The sequence below is a fragment of the Denticeps clupeoides genome, chromosome 1 (genome assembly GCF_900700375.1).
Source record: "Denticeps clupeoides chromosome 1, fDenClu1.1, whole genome shotgun sequence".
In the NCBI taxonomy this organism is placed as follows: domain Eukaryota; kingdom Metazoa; phylum Chordata; class Actinopteri; order Clupeiformes; family Denticipitidae; genus Denticeps; species Denticeps clupeoides.
In genome coordinates this window covers 175,549-195,788 of record NC_041707.1, presented here as the reverse complement: position 1 = coordinate 195,788, position 20,240 = coordinate 175,549, and the positions used below count along the sequence as shown (strand labels likewise).

Sequence of the window (20,240 nt, the reverse complement as noted above, 5' to 3'; positions counted from 1 at the left end):
GTCTGGGGACGGTGCTGTGCTCAGTGGGACAACAGTGGCACCTTGGTGGATTGGAATTCGAACCACAACCTTCTGATTACGAGGCTGCTTCCTTAACCACTAGGCCACCACTGCCCCGAGTGGTGGGTGGACCATGGGAGAACCTGCAACCTAAGCAATAAATAATTTAAAGACAATGTACATAAAGAGAATTTAACAATGCAGTTATGACTTGTTAATGGTTTAAATAACAATTTGGTTAACATAGTTCTTTATATGAAGCGCAATTCTACAGGAAAGGTAACTTACTGAAAATGTGGGTCACTGAGCTGAAATTAAAACAAAAAATGAATTAAATAGAAATCGAAATGAAATGTACAAGTGTTGTAAGGGTTTGAACTTGATTGTCATCTCGGCCTGATCCGCTGCTGAAATGCAGCATGGACCAGTACATTTATTACTGCATTTATTTAATAGATGCTCTGTGCTTTTTCAGCGTCCATCATTTCCATAATTTTACTCAGACTTGCACAGTAAATGCGTTGTCACACTGCTCCCCGGGCACCCGTCATGTGCCCCACTGCTCACCAAGGGTGATGGTTAAATACAGAGGACATGTTTCATCGTAACATGGTGTCACTGTGTGCTGTGCTGCGGTGTTTCACAATGACAATCACTTCACTTTCACCTACGGGTTTTAGTGCACTTGAATCCAACTTCTTGTTGTCGTTTTGTCCAGTGTGAAAACAGTAATCAGACTCACATGCGCATCAAAACAACTGCACTGAGACCCACAAAAAGTGGTGGTCTCAAATCGGAAACTCTGGTGGTATTCCAGAAAGCTTGGTGAACTTCCTACTTACTAACTTAATCATATCCTCTTGGTTGATTTACCCCATTAGTATGTCACAAGTCAAAATGGAACATCCAAGGGAAGAAAAAGAGTGGCATACTTCACAGAGGCAACATTTGTCGTTTTTATTGCATGCAATAAATTCAGGCCAATAATAATAAAAAAAAAAGCAATACGGCTGCATCGACTAATGAAAGAGAGTTGGCTTGGTCATATATATATGGGCGTATCATATATGGGCTACTGTGATCTTGTTTGTATTTTTTTTCCTGCATTATTGTTTTTTCATTATTATTTTTTGGAGGATCCCTATGGTCATCTCCACCTTGGCCTGCAGACGGCTGTGAGCCAGGTTAAAGCATGTCTTTGGTCCAGAATCAGAATCAGGTTCAGGGTAGGGTGTCATTAAATAAGGAAGACAAGGGTCCAGCAAGTAACAATTGTACTGTTCTCTAATGAGTCAAGTGAACAATACAAATATACAGGGAGTGCAGAATTATTAGGCAAGTTGTATTTTTGAGGAATAATTTTATTATTGAACAACAACCATGTTCTCAATGAACCCAAAAAACTCATTAAAATCAAAGCTGAATGTTTTTGGAAGTAGTTTTTAGTTTGTTTTTATTTTTAACTATTTTAGGGGGGATATCTGTGTGTGCGCAGGTGACTATTACTGTGCATAATTATTAGGCAACTTAACAAGAAACAAATATATACCCATTTCAATTATTTATTTTTACCAGTGAAACCAATATAACATCTCCACATTCACAAATATACATTTCTGACATGCAAAAACAAATCAGTGACCAATATAGCCACTTTTCTTTGCAAGGACACTCAAAAGCCTGTCATCAATGGATTCTGTCAGTGTTTTGATCTGTTCACCATCAACATTGCGTGCAGCAGCAACCACAGCCTCCCAGACACTGTTCAGAGAGGTGTACTGTTTTCCCTCCTTGTAAATCTCACATTTGATGATGGACCACAGGTTCTCAATGGGGTTCAGATCAGGTGAACAAGGAGGCCATGTCATTAGTTTTTCTTCTTTTATACCCTTTCTTGGCCACGCTGTGGTGTACTTGGACGCGTGTGATGTAGCATTGTCCTGCATGAAAATCATGTTTTTCTTGAAGGATGCAGACTTCTTCCTGTACCACTGCTTGAAGAAGGTGTCTTCCAGAAACTGGCAGTAGGACTGGGAGTTGAGCTTGACTCCATCATCAACCGGAAAAGGCCCCACAAGCTCATCTTTGATGATACCAGCCCAAACCAGTACTCCACCTCCACCTTGCTGGCGTCTGAGTCGGACTGGAGGTCTCTGCCCTTTACCAATCCAGCCACGGGCCCATCCATCTGGCCCATCAAGACTCACTCTCATTTCATCAGTCCATAAAACCTTAGAAAAATCAGTCTTGAGATATTTCTTGGCCCAGTCTTGACGTTTCAGCTTGTGTGTCTTGTTCAGTGGTGGTCGTCTTTCAGCCTTTCTTACCTTGGCCATGTCTCTGAGTATTGCACACCTAGTGCCTTTGGGCACTCCAGTGATGTTGCAGCTCTGAAATATGGCCAAACTGCTGGCAAGTGGCATCTTGGCAGCTGCACGCTTGACTTTTCTCAGTTCATGGGCCTTGATTTTTCCACATGTTTCTTGTGACCCTGTTGACTATTTTGAATGAAACGCTTGATTGTTCGATGATCACACTTCAGAAGCTTTGCAATTTTAAGAGTGCTGCATCCCTCTGCAAGATATCTCACTATTTTTTACTTTTCTGAGCCTGTCAAGTCCTTCTTTTGACCCATTTTGCCAAAGGAAAGGAAGTTGCCTAATAATTATGCACACCTGATATAGGGTGTTGATGTCATTAGACCATACCCCTTCTCATTACAGAGATGCACATCACCTAATATGCTTAATTAGTAGTAGGCTTTCGAGCCTATACAGCTTGGAGTAAAACAACATGCATGAAGAGGATGATGTGGACAAAATACTCATTTGGCTAATAATTCTGCACTCCCTGTAGTAAAAAGGAAAAAAAGGGGCAAAACTTACCCTGATGAAATGTCTGGCTTAATAATGACTTGTGGAACATTCTGGCAAAAGGAAAAAAAGGGGCACAAACGCACAAATCCTGGCCATTTTGCCTTAACACTAGTAATGATGTCGGTTGCCTCACATATTACTAATAGTGAAAGAAAGTAATGATTTTAATGATTCTAACAAGGCAGAAAATTAAGTACACAAAATCAAGTTTTGTGCAGGATGAATACATATATAGATATAAATAGATTGACTATATCGTCAATATTCATCATATATTTTACAACAAAGGTCACACCTGCCACTCTGGAATTCCTCTTTAATAACTCGCTGAGGTTAGGAAACTGTACAAACACGTGTGAGAAGCGTTTAAGTACATACATGAATGGCTTTACGCGCAGTTGTGCAATGCACGGAATGTTTTTTTGTGCTAATCACAACAATTCTGTTTAAAAAACAATAACGCTCTTTTAAATAATCATCAAGAAATGAAAAGACATCAATATGCAGTCTTATAACTCTCTCCCGTGGGAAAAAAAATTGTGCCTCAGGATTGCCATGAAAAAACCCTCCATGCTCAGTAACCTTCTGAAACTAACTGACCCTGGAACGTAACCTGATTCCGAGCAGGTTAACTTCAGAGAGCAAGTTGCTATGGTTACGAACATACTCGGAAAGTTATTTCCATTTTTGGAACCGAAAGTTGAGTTTATCCACTAATTTACCCTTAAACTTACCCTGCTTTCTGGAATACCCCCCAGGTGTAGTGTGCCTGGTGAAAACACATACAGGACCAAAATAGGTCCAAATGAGGACCAAACTGTTCGAGGGAATTTTTGTCTTGCCACTGTTGCACCTTCAGTGAATCCAGTATTGTTTTCAAGATGTAACTTTGCTACATGATCAAAAGTGGTAAATGCATGGAATATGATATAAATTTGCCAGGGCTACAGCCAACCCCTGCAGCAGATCTGCTTTCTGTATTTACTTGTTCCCATGACAATGCATCTTACCAATCAGCAGAGAGAAAGTTCTTGTTTGACTAGAAGAGACTGATTTTGGGTTTTTTTCTTCAGCGTGTAAAGGAAACTGAACAAAGAGGACAATGATAGAATATTACAAACTGACTGACTTATTCAGACCAAAGTAAATAAATTACACAACTCAAAATAAGTTCATATATATTGATATAAGTTGATTAGTGCAAGATTTAGTGGATGTCATACATAATGTGTTTGTTTCACTTCATACATTTTTGGGATAGGGAGGCAATTGTATTGAAGTGATAGACACACCTCATTTTGTGTTTTCCATGTAATGGTCTCATTGTGTACAGGTGTGCCTTATATTGGGGCAAATACCAAGAGACAACCTTTCTCAATGTGGCATCAATTTCAACATTCCGTGGATATAAAAAGCTGATATTCATCATTCAAACAGCCACAAACACACAACGTCACTTAACAAACGAGCAGCATCACCTGGCCATGGCGCGCCTTCGGGTCGGTGGCAGGCAGTCAGATGTTGCTTGTGAACTTGGTGTGTCTCAAAGTGTCATCAGCACACTTGCATCAAAACACAGAACTACTGGCAGAGTTCATGACAGACCCAGGACTGGAGCTCCACGAGTGACAGACCGCATTGATGACCAGGGCCTATACACTCAGACATCGTTATGCACTGAGCTCAACATGGTACCCAGTGTTAGGGTTTTTGTATGTATAATTGTCTCAATCAAATAAGGTGCTTAGTATTTGCTTTGACCTTTTCTAACATACTGCAGCAGTTTCCTGTTATTGAGAGAATTGCAAAACTACAAAGGCGTTGCAGTCTGTTCCAGATTGTTTAGGAGGAACCGTTGCATATCACGCTATCTGCTGCTTGTCATGTTATCTGACTATAATATACATTTCTGTTTATGGTATGGACTGAGAGGCTGTATTATGCAACATGTACTCAAATAAAAGAGGCTGAGCAGAAGGGATGAGCGGAGAGAGATTTGTGCAGGAGAATGAAGTCTCTCTCTCTCCTTTGCGCAAAGCTGATAAAGAAGGTGCTCACTTGATTTGTGACCTCCAGCTTTCTGTTCATGGATAATGCTCCACCACATTGTGGCAGAATTGTAACAGGTTGACTTCAGGAAGTTGGAGTGCCTCATATGGTATGGCCCTTCATAGAAGACGTCTGGGACCAGTTGAAGCAGAAACTGAACGATCATACCCCATCCCACGTGACCTGGCACTTGTAGCACTTGTGGAATAGTGGAACTGCCTCAGAACAGAAGCTGTCTTTGTTGCAAATGGTGCGAAGACCCACTACTGACATTGTCTATTTTTGTTATTTTGTTTGGGGTAATAAATATTAAACTAAGGAAACTGGTCTTTCTTCTCATATATTATTAGTAAGATCGAAGGGAACATTTATTTATTTCATTGAAATTCTGAGCAAATAAGAAATGCTCTCATGTAAATATCCCTAATTTTTTGTGAGTAGTGTATGGTGTTAAAGAACCCTCTCTGACTGCAGCATGCGCACTTTCAAATGTACAGGAATATTAGGACCACAGCCAATCACAGGCAGGCCCCACCCTACACACCCTCTTATTGTTCTAGAATACATGAACCTAATATGTGTCACTTGTGTAAGTTTACAGAGACTTTTTCTCTTTTTCTTAGTCGCACTATTGGAATCCGATTGAAAAGGAATTCATTGGTATCAAATATCACTAGCGCTCGGCTGGGGCACACTGCACAACCACCGAGAACGACCCGCATTAAAACATTGGCCACCCCAGCGGTTCATTGTTTGTGCCACTTGCATTGCATCTCCATTGTCTTCCCCCACAGTGCCTGCGTGCTGTATGGAACTGCAACAATATTAAGACCTTAACCTTAGTCCAAGCAGGCTCGATTCTCCTCGCCCACAGACGCTGCCTCCTCTAAGCCCATGTCCACCAACCTTACTCCTGTAAATAGTATAGACTAAATGCTAATGTTTGCTGACTGACCCAACTCGTCTGATCTCGAAAGCTAAGAAGGCTTGGGCCTGGTTAGTACTTGAATGGGAGTCTACCTGGGAATACCAGGTGCTGTAAGCTTTAACTATTGAAAAACCTTTTAAGTAGAAGTTTTTTACATCGCTTTGTTATCTTATTTTTAAAGTAAGTTAGGAGATATTTTCACTCTTTGATATGTTTTCAAGCCCATTTTGTCTAAAGACCTAGACTTTCAGGCAGAATTTGCTTACGGCCATACCAGCCGAAGAACGCCTGATCTCGGAAGCTAAAAAGGGTTGGGCCTGGTTAGTACTTGGAAGGGAAACTGCCTGGGAAAACCAGGTGCTGTTAGATTTAACTATTGAAAAACTTTTTAAGTTGAAAATTTTTACATCGCTTTGTTAGCTTTTTTCTGAAGTAAGTTAGGAGGTATTTTCACTCTTTGAGATGTTTCCAGGCCCTTTTTTTGTTTAAAGTCCAAGATTTTCAGGCAGAGTTTGCTTAAGGTGGTACCAGCCAAAGAACGCTCGATTTCGTCTGATCTCAGAAGCTAAGAAGGGTTGGACCTGGTTAGTACTTGGATGGGAGACTGCCTGGGAATACCAGGTGCTGTAAGCTTTAAATATTGAAAAACTATTTAAGTAGATTTTTTTTTACATCGTTTTGTTAGTTTTCTTTCTGAAGTAAGTTAATTGGTTTTTTTACTCTTTGATATGTTTTCAAACTTTATTATTATTTTCTTTTTAAGTCCAACATTTTCAAGCAAAGTTTGCTTACGGCCATACCAGCCAAAGAGCGTCCGATATCATCTGATCTCAGAAGTTAAGAAGGGTTGGGCCTGGTTAGTACTTGGATGGGAGACTGCCTGGGAATACCAGGTGCTGTAAACTATTGAAAAACTTTTTTACATTGTTTTTTTTTTTTTTTTTTTCTTAAGTAAGTTCGGAGGTATTTTCACTCTTTGATATGTTTTCAAGCCCTTTCTTTTGCCATACCAGCCAAAGAAAACCCAGTCTTTTTCTGATCTCTGAAGCTAAGAAGGGTTGGGCTTGGTTAGTACTTGGATGGGAGACTGCCTGGGGATACCAGGTGCTGTACGTTCTTTACATCGCTTTGTTACTTTTTTCTAAAGTAAGTTAGGAGTCTTTGATTCATTTTTCTTTCTTTCTTTTAAAAATCAAACGTTTTAAAACTAGGCTTGCTTATGGCCTTACCAGGCAAAGAACGCTCGTTACAACAACAACATTTATTTCTTATATAGCCCAAAATCACATTCAGTATGTCTCAATGGGCTTTGACAGGCCCTACAGTTGACACCCCCCACACTTGACCCTTCTGCACACAAGGAAAACTCCACACAAAAAAACTCTAGGAGAGAGAAAAAAAAAGAAAGGAAGAAACCTTGGGAAAGAGTGATACAGAGAGGGACCCCCTTCCAGGGTAGAGTGAGCAAATGGTGTCAGTGCAGGGTTGGGGATGTGTAGGAAAATATATATAAGTTATCATGCAATTACCTTTTATTTCCTTTTTGAATTTTATATCTCACATCTCACATATATTAAACGGTATTATTCTTTTTAATATGCGCACTATATTTAATCATTAGTCTCTTGGATGAGAAACTGGTGGGCTAAAGGTTGTTTGCAGAACAGAATGACCGCGACTTGATAAGAGGAGGCCTGCAGCCGCAGCGAAGCAAGAAAACAAGAAGACCTTGCGATGGAGCGTCTACCAAGAGACAACCCTACATGCAAATTATAAGCTTATATGGTGTGATCCTGTGATGAATGTACCGCCCTTTATTAAATAAAAAGAGAGGAAGCGGAAGAGACGGTGTGTGCCTGACCCACACACATTACTAAATTCCAAATTCTAAAGACCAGATGCGCAAATATTTACTGTGGTCGACATTAGTAATGCCTTTTTCTCCATTCCCATAGACACAGACAGCCAATTTTGGTTCGCTTTTACATCTAAGGGGAAACGATACACCCATACTAGGCTTCCCCAGGGCTATTGCGAAAGCCCTACTATATATTCACAAGCCATGCATGCCAGCATGTCCAAATTTCAACCACCTGGGGGAAGCCAGATTCTACTTTACGTTGATGATATATTAGTGGCTTCTCCGAGTCTAGAAGCATGTAAAAATGACACTGTGGCCCTCTTAAATCACCTAGCTAAAGAGGGGCACAAAGTTAGTAAAAACAAATTGCAATTATGGAAACCACAAGTCAAATACCTGGGTCACCACCTCAGTGCAGGTGGCAGAACTATTCTAGAAGAACGGAAAACAGCGGTCGTACAGGCGCCAAAACCAATTGGACGTCAAACTGGACGTCAGAAGCAGAAAAAGCTTTTTGTGATATTAAACAGGCGCTGACCTCCAATTTAGCTCTAGCCTTGCCAAATTATAGTAAACCGTTTATACAAATGGTGGACTGCAAACACAACTATATGACTTCTGTCCTAGGCCGACAACATGGAGACAAACTGAGACCGATAGCTTATTTTTCATCCAAATTAGATAATGTAGCCCGCGCATTGCCACACTGTGTGAGGGCGGTGATAGCGGCGTTGATGGCAGTAGAAGCAAGTGCCGGAATAGTTTTATTCCACCCATTGACCCTTAAGGTCCCACATGCAGTGGCTGCTTTACTACTGCAAACCAATATGATCTTTTTATCACCTGCAAGGCACCTCTCCTGCATGGCCACGTTGCTGTCACAGCCACATCTCACTATCAAACGATGCACCACATTTAACCCAGCCACATTGTTACCTTTACCCGATGACGGAGAACAACACGACTTCCCAGCACTCGCAGAACACACAGCTAAATCTAGATTAGATTTAAGTGACCAACCTTGCCTCAGGGTGAGGTAATATTCATCGTTGGCTCTTCAAAGTAAAAATTTTTGGGGAAAAACATAAACGGGCTACGCCATGGTGACAGCAGTGATTAAAGCTGACAACTTACCATTGACTTTTTCAGCGCAAGCAGCCAAAATAATTGCTCTAACTGAGGCTTGTAAATTAATGAAAGGGAAAGATGTTACTATATATACTGATAGCCAATATACATTTGCTCAGTACTGGCGGAATAGGGGAATGGTTACATCTACAGGAAAACCGGTGACCCATGCTCAATTACTACGGGAACTATTAGAAGCTGTCCACTTACCTGCGAAATTAGCTATATGTAAATGTGTAGCGCACATTAATTCAAAAGACAAAGTAGCGGTCGGAAATGCCTTTGCTGACCGGATAGCAAAACAAGCAGCAGGACAAAGTATACAAGTGGAGGACAGGAGTTCTGATGAGACACTCCAGCCTCTGTGTGTGTGTGTGTGTGTGTGTGGGTATGTGCGTCTACACGCATTGGCAGACCTTATCTCTCTGGTATGTGTGTGTGTGTGTGTGGGGCCTATCTCTCTCTCTCCCTCGTTTTGTTTTGGAACTCTTAGCAATAGATTTTACCGTCTGGGCATCAGCACAGCGATTTACAACGGGTCTCCACCTTATTCAGATTTAAAGGGAATATGGGAAATATTTTGAATTTACATTTTGTGTATTTTGTTTGTTTGTTTTCTTTTCTTTCTGAGAGTTTTAAAATTAAGTTTGTGGAAAGCTGGGGAAAATATATACATTACATCTAAACTGTGCAATTTTAAATGAATATTGCACCGTTGTATGTACACTTTGGGTTCTTTTTTCTGGGTTTTGTGTTGTTTTATTTTATTTAAGAAGGGCGATTTACCAACGGCTGCACTGTTTGCCTCTGTTACTGTGTCTTTGAATAAGGTCCATCACACCTACACTGACCTACACTGACACTCACGCTGAATACGAAGACATAACACACTGATACGCATCCCTCTGACAAGTGAATTTTTTTCTTTTCTCATTGTTGATTCTAGTGCAGCCATGTAAAAGAAGCACAGTGGAAGACATATTGTCCCAAAAAAAAAAAAAAAAAAGGCTTCACATTTATATTGTACTGTGGATTTTATTTCATTTCATTGTGTTGCCCCAGCCAATGACCGATATGATGCTGTATTGTTTTTTATTTAAATGGTAGCATTGGGATGACTACATTATTCTGGTTATAACTTGCGCTGTGCACTTTTTGTTTCCTTGAACCCAGACCGAGGGCATTTAAAGAATAATAATAATTATTATTATTTACAGCAATAGGGTTATTGTCTCAGTTTTGGTTTGGATTTCAGTTGCATTTTTGCTGTTACATTTCCGTTATATTTCTGAGTCACATTATTAGTGGAAGATGACGAGGACCTGTCATCCAAACTCCTCACATCCGTTTTATTTATTGCCTTTTGTTCCTACCATAGAATATTTCTTCCAAGGTTCGGCAAGCCTTTATCTGCCCTCACTCATTGTAAATCGATGTCTTCTCAGGTGCTGTGGAATCCTGATGCAGAGCAGGCCCCTTTTGGCTTTAAACAGTCTCCCCACCCACATTAGGCCTCCAAAATTGTGGCCGTATGACCTCTGTTCTCCTTCACTGTGTCCTGTAGCTGATTTTTCGTGCATTCTTTTGTTTATTTATTTTTGGGAGGGGCAACTTTTTAAGAAAGACGAATCGGGTGCGTAACGGATGTTGGATGTTACTGCTATAGTAGTCTTGGATTTTCAGCATGACTGGGGATGTGTTTCTACGCGGGTTTTTGATGCAATTTTGGATGTTACCTTATCGACAACTGTTAATTTCATTTTTTATTATTTACAATTTTTTAAGTAGAAAAAAAAAATCTACATATGTACATATCTACATACAAATGGGCTGCGATTTTGAGCCATGGGAAAACACATGTCTCAACAGGGGGGATGGTGGGAATGGTACAGCTACATATGGCTTTAGCCTGTATAAAAAAAAAAAAAAAACATTGATACATGCTTGATGTGGTAAAAACAACAATTGGCTTCTTTTAGTGGAGCAAGCAGCTAATGTCACTCAACAAGATTCCGTGGTTTGTTTGGGGCCACGACCATTATTACAGGTAAAATCAGCAAAACTCAACCAAATAGTCATTGCAGAAGTTGGGATCAAGTTTGGGATCAGGTTGTTTGATTGATTGCCCACAAACACCACCAGGTTGTGTGTCTTAGTAACCCTTTTATTACCAGTGTCCATATATCCAACAACAATAAGTAACCTATTATTCAAAATAGACAGCCTGGTGCCTGCAGACTGGCACCAGACGAAGCGGTCAACCCCGCCCTGGGAGAAGCTAACAGATCCAACTTACATAGATGCAATTGGGGTTCCCAGGGGGGTGCCTGACGAATATAAAATAGCAAATCAAATAGCAGCGGGATTCGAATCAACCTTGTGTTGGTGGTGTACGATTAATAAGAACGTAGACATGATCAACTACATCCATTACAATGTTCAGAAATTAGGAAATTGGACACAAGACGGTTTTGAGGCCGTGCATGGGCAATTATCCGCCACTTCCCTAATGGCTTTTCAGAACAGGATATCGCTTGATATGCTCTTGGCTGAGAAAAATGGGGTTTGCACCATGTTTGGAGAGCAATGCTGCTCGTTCATACCAAACAACACAGCTGCAGGAGGCAGTCTGACATTGGCCATTGACGGCCTACGCACCCTCAACCGGAAGATGAAGGAGCATTCAGGGGTGGAAACTACGATGTGGGATTCCTGGATGAATGTATTCGGGAAATACAAAGCCCTAGTTCAATCTGTTTTAACATCTATGGCTGTATTTGCAGCAATTCTGACCTTGTGTGGATGTTGTTGTATTCCTTGTCTGCGCAGTCTTGTGAACCGTCTCATCACTACGGCCTTATCACCCAGGGAGGTTGATCCCACACAGTTATACCCACTTTTGGAAAATAAAAACCATGATGAGGGCTTTAAGATGACCATGGAGCCCAGTGACTTACAGTTGAGCCAACTGTTCTGAGAATCTATCTTTGAGAATTAAAGCAACAACCCTTTGAGTGTAAATGTATTACTCAGTTTATGAACTAATAGTCAAAAATCCTAAAGGAAGAGGATATTAGGGAAAATGACAAAAAAAGAGTAAAATACATGATAAACAGGGGGGAAATGTTGGAAAATATATATAAGTTATCATGCAATTACCTTTTATTTCCTTTTTGAATTTTATATCTCACATATATTAAACGGTATTATTCTTTTTAATATGCGCACTATATTTAATCATTAGTCTCTTGGATGAAAAACTGGTGGGCTAAAGGTTGTTTGCAGAACAGAATGACCGCGACTTGATAAGAGGAGGCCTGCAGCCGCAGCGAAGCAAGAAAACAAGAAGACCTTGCGATGGAGCGTCTACCAAGAGACAACCCTACATGCAAATTATAAGCTTATATGGTGTGATCCTGTGATGAATGTACCGCCCTTTATTAAATAAAAAGAGAGGAAGCGGAAGAGACGGCAGAGCTTTTGGAGGCATGGTCGTCTCTGATCGCTCTCCTTGCAAGTAAAAAGAGAGCTCAACTGCTTCGTGTCATATCTCTCTATTTTATAAGTGTTGGATAAGACGGATAACTCTAACAGGATGATATAATAATAAGTCCTACAGTTGTAGGGTTGGAGAAGTCCAGGATGTAGTCAGTGTCATGGTCTAGATTACGTGTCCATAATGATGTTACTGGTCCATTTGAAGATCCCTATAGCTGTAGTTGTAACGGTGGTGGTGGCTGTGGTGACCCTCTGGTATGTCCTTGTTAAGCAGTTGTCAGGAACCAGGATTTATTTGCTGGTCTCTTCACTGGGGTCTGCCAGTAGTCTGGGTGCTTGATTCCGTGTCTCGGAGAAAAACAAACAGAAGCAGCGGCAGACGGTTGCACTGTACGACCGATACTGAAATATGTGGTTATAGTGGTATATTGGTGCTACAGTGGCCCGGTACCCTAACTAGGACAGCCTAACTAGGGTGAATTTAACTTTGTCTGTGTCTAACAGGGGGACTCTGTGACAAACTGGACTTTATAATTGACACTGCGTCAAAATGAAGTGAAATGAGGGTCTAGGACTTTAGCAAAAAGCCAGAGAAAACAGATAGGTTTTGAGATTGTATTTAAACACTGAGACTGTGTCTGAGTCCCGAACCCTGACAGGCAAGCTGTTCCACAACTGCGGAGCTCTGTAGGAGAAGGATCTGCTCCCAGCTGTGACCTTCTGTACTTTTGGTACCAGTAGTGACCCCGCACCCATTGATCGAAGGGGGCCTGGCGGTTCGTAAAGAACCAAAAGTTCACTCAGGTACTGTGGGGTGAGACCATTTAGAGCTTTATAGGTTAAAAGTAGGATTTTGTAGTCAATCCTAAATTTGATGGGTAACCAGTGCAGTGATTGTAAGACTGGGGTGATTTCCTGGTTCTAGTTAGAACTCTGGCTGCAGCATTCTGTACTAGCTGGAGTTTACTCATGCACCTACTGGAGCATCCAGACAGTAATGCATTGCAGTAATCTAACCTTGATGTAATAAATGCATGGACCAACTTTTCTGCATCATGCATTGAAATTATATTTCTTATTTTCGCAATATTTCTAAGGTGAAAGAATGCTATCCTAGTGACATTATCTACGTGTGAATTGAATGAGAGACCTGCATCAATGATGACACCTAGATCCTTCACTTCAATACTCGGTGAGATAGAAAGGCTATCCAGGGTTATTGTGTAGTCAGCCAGTTTATGCCTGGCTGCTTGAGGCCCAAGTACAAGCGCTTCTGTCTTGTCAGGGTTTAACAGGAGAACGTTGGTGAGCATCCACTGTCTAATGTCCTTCAGACAATTCTCTATATTGTTCAGCTGCTGCCTCTGATCTGGCATTGCTGACAGATACAGCTGTGTGTCGTCAGCGTAGCAATGAAAGCTAATACCGTGTTTGCGGATGACGTCGTGAAGACGAAACACCATTGATGTCCACAAACTGATATCGGTTGGTCAAATATGATCTGAACCATTCAAGGGCTGTTCTCTTGATCCCAATAACATTCTCTAACCTGGCAAGGAGAATAGCGTGATTGATAGTGTCAAACGCTGCACTCAGATCAAGCAGGACAAGCAGCGAGATGCGTCCCTGATCAGAGGCCAACAGCAGGTCATTAACCACTTTAACCAGCGCTGTCTCAGTGCTATGATGAGGTCTAAATCCTGATTGATATACTTCATGGATATTGTTACAGTCTAGGTATGCGCTCAGCTGCTGGGCTACGACTTTTTCTAAGATTTTTGATATGAACGGAAGGTTGGATATCGGTCTATAATTTGAAAGCTGACTGCGATCAAAATCCGGCTTTTTAATCAGGGGTCTAATGACTGCTACCTTGAACAAACTTGGTACGTGGCCGGTGCTAAGCGACGAGTTAACAATTTTGAGGGTAGAATTTGTAATAGCGGGTGCTATTTGCTTAAGGAACCTTGTTGGAATCGGATCCAAAGCGCAAGTACATTGATTTGATGACGAGATTAATTTGATTAATTCATGCTCTTTAATAAGGTTGAATCGTTCTAATCAGTGGTCGTTTATTAGAAGATTACTTTCCATGGAAATATTGGCGGAGCTATTTGTTGTGCTTTTAATTTTATTCGCGACAATTTTAGTATTAAAGAAATTCATAAAATCATCGCTACTATGATAATATTGAGTGGTATTATCCGTTTCTGTCTTATTCCTGGTTAGTTTGGCTATAGTTTTAAACAGGAATCCGGGATTATTTTTGTTTTTATCTATTAACGAGGACAGATACATTGATCGAGCCGCGCTAAGAGCCTTCTTATAGTTAAGTAGGCTCTCCTTCCAAGCTATTCGGAATATGTTTAATTTACTTTGATGCCATTTGCATTCTAATTTCCGGGCGGTCTTCTTAAGCGTGCGCGTGTGATCATTATACCAAGGAATTAAGTTTTTATCTCTTACTATCTTCCTTTTGAGGGGAGCGACTATATCAAACGTACTACGCAGTGTTAATTCTAGACATTTGGTCGTTTTGTCGAGTTCAGCGGGGTCTGACGGTGAGTTTATCAGCATTGATAAATCTGGTAAGGTATTAATAAACCTCTGTGCCGTACTTGATGTAATTGTCCGTTTGGCTCTATAATGAGGGGGATTGAGTTTGTTGTGTCTGAGACATATTTTAAAAGCGATGAGGAAATGATCTGAGATCATTTCAGATTGCGGAAGAGTAACTATATCTTCTATATTTAAACCGAAGGTCAACACAAGATCGAGCGTGTGACCACCTTCGTGAGTAGGTCCTGTTATATGTTGGTTAACTCCAACTGAGTCTAATAAAGACAGGAATGCTGTTCTTAGTGAGTCTTCTAATTTATCACAGTGGATGTTAAAGTCGCCGACAATTAGGGCTTTATCCACAGATACAACTAAGTTGGAGACAAAATCTGTAAATTCACTAAGAAACTCAGAATAAGGTCCAGGGGGTCTATAAATAATAATCAATGGAATGAATTTAGGATTTTTATTTTGTGAGACTACATGAGTTATATTGGTATGTAGAATCTCAAAAGAGTTAAATCCTTGTCCGGGTTTATGAGTAATACTGAGGTTATCCTTACAAATTACTGCGGCGCCACCTCCTCTTCCAGTTAAGCGAGGTTGGTGTACATAGCTGTATCCAGGAGGACTAGACTCGTTCAATGCTACAAATTCGTTTTGTTTTAACCAAGTTTCGGTCAGGCACAGTACATCGAACCCCTGATCTGTAATAATTTAATTGACAATGAGCGTTTTAGGTGTGAGAGATCTAACATTTAATAATCCTATTCTTATATCGGGGGTGCTGGTGGTAGGTTCAGAAGGAGTGATAGTAATGGGTAGTAAGTTGCTGAAACAGACACCCCGCCCAGCCCGTGGAACACCCCGCCAGCCCTACAGTTGACACCCCCCACACTTGACCATTCTGCACACAAGGAAAAACTCCACACAAAAAAAACTCTAGGAGAGAGAAAAAAAAGAAAGGAAGAAACCTTGGGAAGGAGTGATACAGAGAGGGACCCCCTTCCAGGGTAGAGTGAGCCTTCAAATGGTGTCAGTGCAGGGTTGGGGATGATATAATAATAAGTCCTACAATTGTAGGGTTGGAGAAGTCCAGAATGTAGTCCAGTGTCATGGTCTAGATAACATGTCCATAATGATGTTACTGGTCCACTTGAAGATCCCTGAAGCTGTAGTGGTAACGGTGGTGGTGGCTGTGGTGACCCTCTGGTTTGTTTCATGGTATGTCCTTGTTTAGCAGTTGTCAGGAACCAGGATTTATTTGCTGGTCTCTTTACTGGGGTCTGCCAGTTGTCTGTGTTTGTTGTTGACTACTTTTGACCTATAAAGCTCTAAATGGTCTCACCCCGCAATACCTGAGTGAACTTTTGGTTCTTTACGAACCGCCACGCCCCCCTTCGATCAATGGGTGCGGGGTCACTACTGGTACCAAAAGTACAGAAGGTCACAGCTGGGAGCAGATCCTTCTCCTGTAGAGCTCCGCAGTTGTGGAATGGCCTGCCTGTCAGTGTCTGGGACTCAGACAAAGTCTTAGTGTTTAAATCCAATCTGTTTTCTCTGGCTTTTTGTTAAAATCCTAGGGTACCGGGCCACTGTAGCACCAATATACCACATATTTCAGTATCGGTCGTACAGTGCAACCGTCTTCCGCTGCTTCTGTTTGTTTTTCTCCGAGACATGGAATCAAACACCCCCCCACCCTCTTCCCTCACCCTCCCCTGCCCAGAGTCAACGACCCCAATCACAACTCTATCCCCCCCACCCTCCCCACTGGAATTCAGAATACACATTGAAGATGTGCGTTGGCTGTTCCAGAAACAGAAGTCCAGGAAAACCAAGGGTCCAGACAGTGTATCCCCCTCCTGTCTCAAAGCCTGTGTTGAACAGCTGGCTCCCATCTTCACCCACATCTTTAACAGATCCCTGGAGCTGTGTGAAGTACCCACCTGCTTCAAACACTCCACCATTATTCCAGTCCCCAAGAAACCCACCATCACTGGTCTGAATGACTACAGACCTGTCGCCTTGACGTCTGTGGTCATGAAATCCTTTGAACGCCTGGTTTTAGCCCATCTAAAGAACATCACGGGACACCAGCTGGAACCGCTGCAGTTTGCCTACCAGGAGAACAGGTTGGTGGATGATGTAGTGAATATAGGGCTGCATTACATCCTGCAACATCTCGACTGCCCGGGAACCTAGGCCAGGATCCTGTTTGTGGACTTCAGCTCAGGGTTCAACACCATTGTGCCTGAACTCATCACCTCCAAACTCTCCCAGCTCAACGTGTCACCTGCTACCTGCCAGTGGATCACTGGCTTCCTGACAGACAGGAAGCAGCAAGTGAGGCTGGGGGAGATCACTTCTGGAACACGGTGCCTCAGTACTGGTGCCCCTCAAGGCTGCGTCCTCTCCCCACTGCTCTTCTCCCTGTACACCAACGACTGCACCTCCAGGAACTGAACTGTAAAACTCCTAAAGTTTGCAGATGACACCACCGTCATTGGACTCATTCAGGATGGTGATGAGTCTGCATACCGACAGGAAGTTGAGCGGCTGGTACTCAGGTGCAGTCAACACAACCTGGAGCTGAACATGCTCAAGACTGTGGAGATGACAGTGGACTTCAGGAGACATCCCACAACATTGCTCCCCCTCACCATATCAGACAGCCTGGTGTCTATCGTGGAGACTTTACTTTTAATTTACTTTATTTAGCAGACGCTTTTATCCAAAGCGACTTACAAGAGGAAGCAATTCGATCTCGTTCGATTTCTATATAATATTGAGTTTACAAACTAAGAGCCCTGATAAGGCTCAATTTGTCAGCGAGTTAGGTGCTAGACGAAGAAAAATTATAATGTATTTATACATTTTTGTATTGTTTGTGCAATGTGCATGCATGTGCGTGTGTAAGTGTTAGATTTGTCTGTAATACTTTTTGAACAAGAGGGTTTTCACCTGCTTCTAAAAAGTGGTGATAGTCTCGGCTAGTCGTGTGGAGGAGGGCAGGTTGTTCCACCAGCCAGGGACAACAACGGAGAACAGAGATGATTGGAATCGGAGACCCCGTGAAGAAGGAATTTTTAGTCTTCTTTCATTTGCTTATCTGAGAGAGCGTGCAGGAGTGTAGCTAGGTAGTATCGTATTGATATAGGAGGGTGCAGTTCCATTTACAGCCCTGTAGGCAAGCATCAAGGATTTGAACTCAATGCGAGCAGCTACCGGGAGCCAGTGGAGAGAGGTAAGAAGAGGTGTAACATGGGTGTTCCTGGGCACCACCATTTCCCAGGACCTGAAGTGGGAGACCAACATCTCCTCCATCCTCAAAAAGACCCAGCAGAGGATGTACTTCCTGAGGCAACTACAGGAGCTGCTTATCCAGTTCTACACTGCGGTCATTGAGTCTGTCTTATGCTCCTCCATCACCGCCTGGTATGGAGCGGCCACTAAAAGAGACAGGATCAGACTGCAGCGGACTGTACGGACAGCAGAAAGGATTACCGGTGCCCCCCTGCCCTCCATCCAGGACTTGTACCTCTCCAGATCCAGGAAAAGGGCAGGGAAAATCATCTCAGACCCCTCACACCCTGGTCACAGGCTCGTTGACCTGCTGCCTTCTGGCAGACGTTATAGATCCTGCAGACCAGGACCAGCCGACACAGGAGCAGCTTCTTCCCCCTTGCCATCTCTCTCCTAAACAGCTGAAACTGCAAATCACCTTCAACATTGCACGCTGCACTTTATGTACACTTTATATATAAGATTTTGTTTTTCGCCTATTTATTTCAGTAGATATAGTTTTTTATAAACAGCACAATCAAATTCCACAACAAATTGTACAATAACACTTACACACATCCTTGCTGCCAGAGTTATACCTTGTTCTAACACTTATTAAATAACTGGAGAAGGAAGACACGAAGCAGGTCGAGTTCATTTACTTGCAAGGAGAGCAATCAGAAAAGCACACACAGGTTGCTTCCAACAGCTCTGTGGTTTCTGACGTGCCTCCTCCTTTTATTCAATACAGGGTGGTACATTCAGACATCAGCTGGGTTTGTTCCGAACATAGAAATTCGTAGAACTTCACTGTTGTTTATCTCATGATTGATGGTCTCCTGCTTTCTCCATCTACAAGCTCTCCGCTCGCTGTTTTCCCAGGTCCCGCCAGGTCTCGGTCACCTCGCCCCGGCGAACTTGTTTTGCAACACTTCTCTTGTTCCACGATTTTTCTTCCAAGCAGCTAATGATGAATGATTAGCTGATGTCATTTAGAGGTTAACATTACAAATACAGATGTTGGCTAATGTTTAATATAGCTGGTGTTTTCCAGAGGTTAACATTCCAAATACAGAAGTAATACTAAAAGGTGATTGCATGATAACTTATATACATTTTCTAACACTTGCCCATTGTTGTTGTTTGTTGTTGACTACTTTTGACCTATAAAGCTCTAAATGGTCTCACCCCGATTTCCCCAAGAGCTCCGATACGCGGTCCGCATGGTGGAGGTGGAAGCCCGGCATGTTTAGTGTTGCATCGAGGGTGCATTCACTGAGGCAAGTTTCAGTGAAGCAAAGAGCAGCAGAACATGCAAAGTCAATGTTGGTCCGGTTGAGAAGCAGCAGCTCGTCCATTTTGTTAGGAAGGGAGCGGAGGTTCGCCAGCTGGATGGAGGGGAGCGCAGTGCGGAATACCCACTGACGTAGTTTCACCAGCGCGCCCGCACGCGTGTGACGTCCCATGGCAGACTATGGGTGTTTTCTGTTGTGTTTGTGTGTGTCTCTCTCTCTCTTTCTGTGTCTCTCTCTGTAATGTTGCAGGGTGGCTCCTCATCAGCCATGATTGGACTCCTCCCACTTCCTGCCATGATTGGTAGGCTGTAATAGGGAAGAGATTCAAAATGGCGGCTGTTTTCGGACAAGAAGAGGATGTTGGTGAAGAGAGGAGGTGTTGGTGAAAAGGAGAGTGTGGTGGGAGGAAGAAAAGAGGACGTTGTTGGTGAAGGTAGAATGTTGGTGTGAGAGAAGAATGTTGTTGGTGAAATGAAGGATTATGACCAGAAGACAAGACTTAGACTGCCCAGACCTGTTTTGTGTTTACTTTACTTTACTTTATTTAGCAGACGCTTTTATCCAAAGCGACTTACAAGAGGAAGACACCAGCAATTCTCGTTTGATTTCTATAGAATATTGAGTTTACAAACTAAGAGCCCTGATAAGGCTCAGACTTGTCAATGAAGAGCATGCTCAGAGATTGTTAGGTGCTAGACGAAGAAAAATTATAATGTATTTATACATTTTTGTATTGTTTGTGCAATGTGTATGCATGTGCG

At 42.2% G+C, this 20,240-nt stretch overlaps 2 pseudogenes; both read left to right on the top strand.

Moving 5' to 3' along the window:
• The first annotated feature begins 6,367 nt into the window (after positions 1-6,367).
• Positions 6,368-6,486, top strand: LOC114803139 (uncharacterized; annotated as a pseudogene).
• A 153-nt stretch (positions 6,487-6,639) lies between these two features.
• LOC114803065 (uncharacterized) lies at positions 6,640-6,758 on the top strand (annotated as a pseudogene).
• Positions 6,759-20,240: the final 13,482 nt, after the last annotated feature.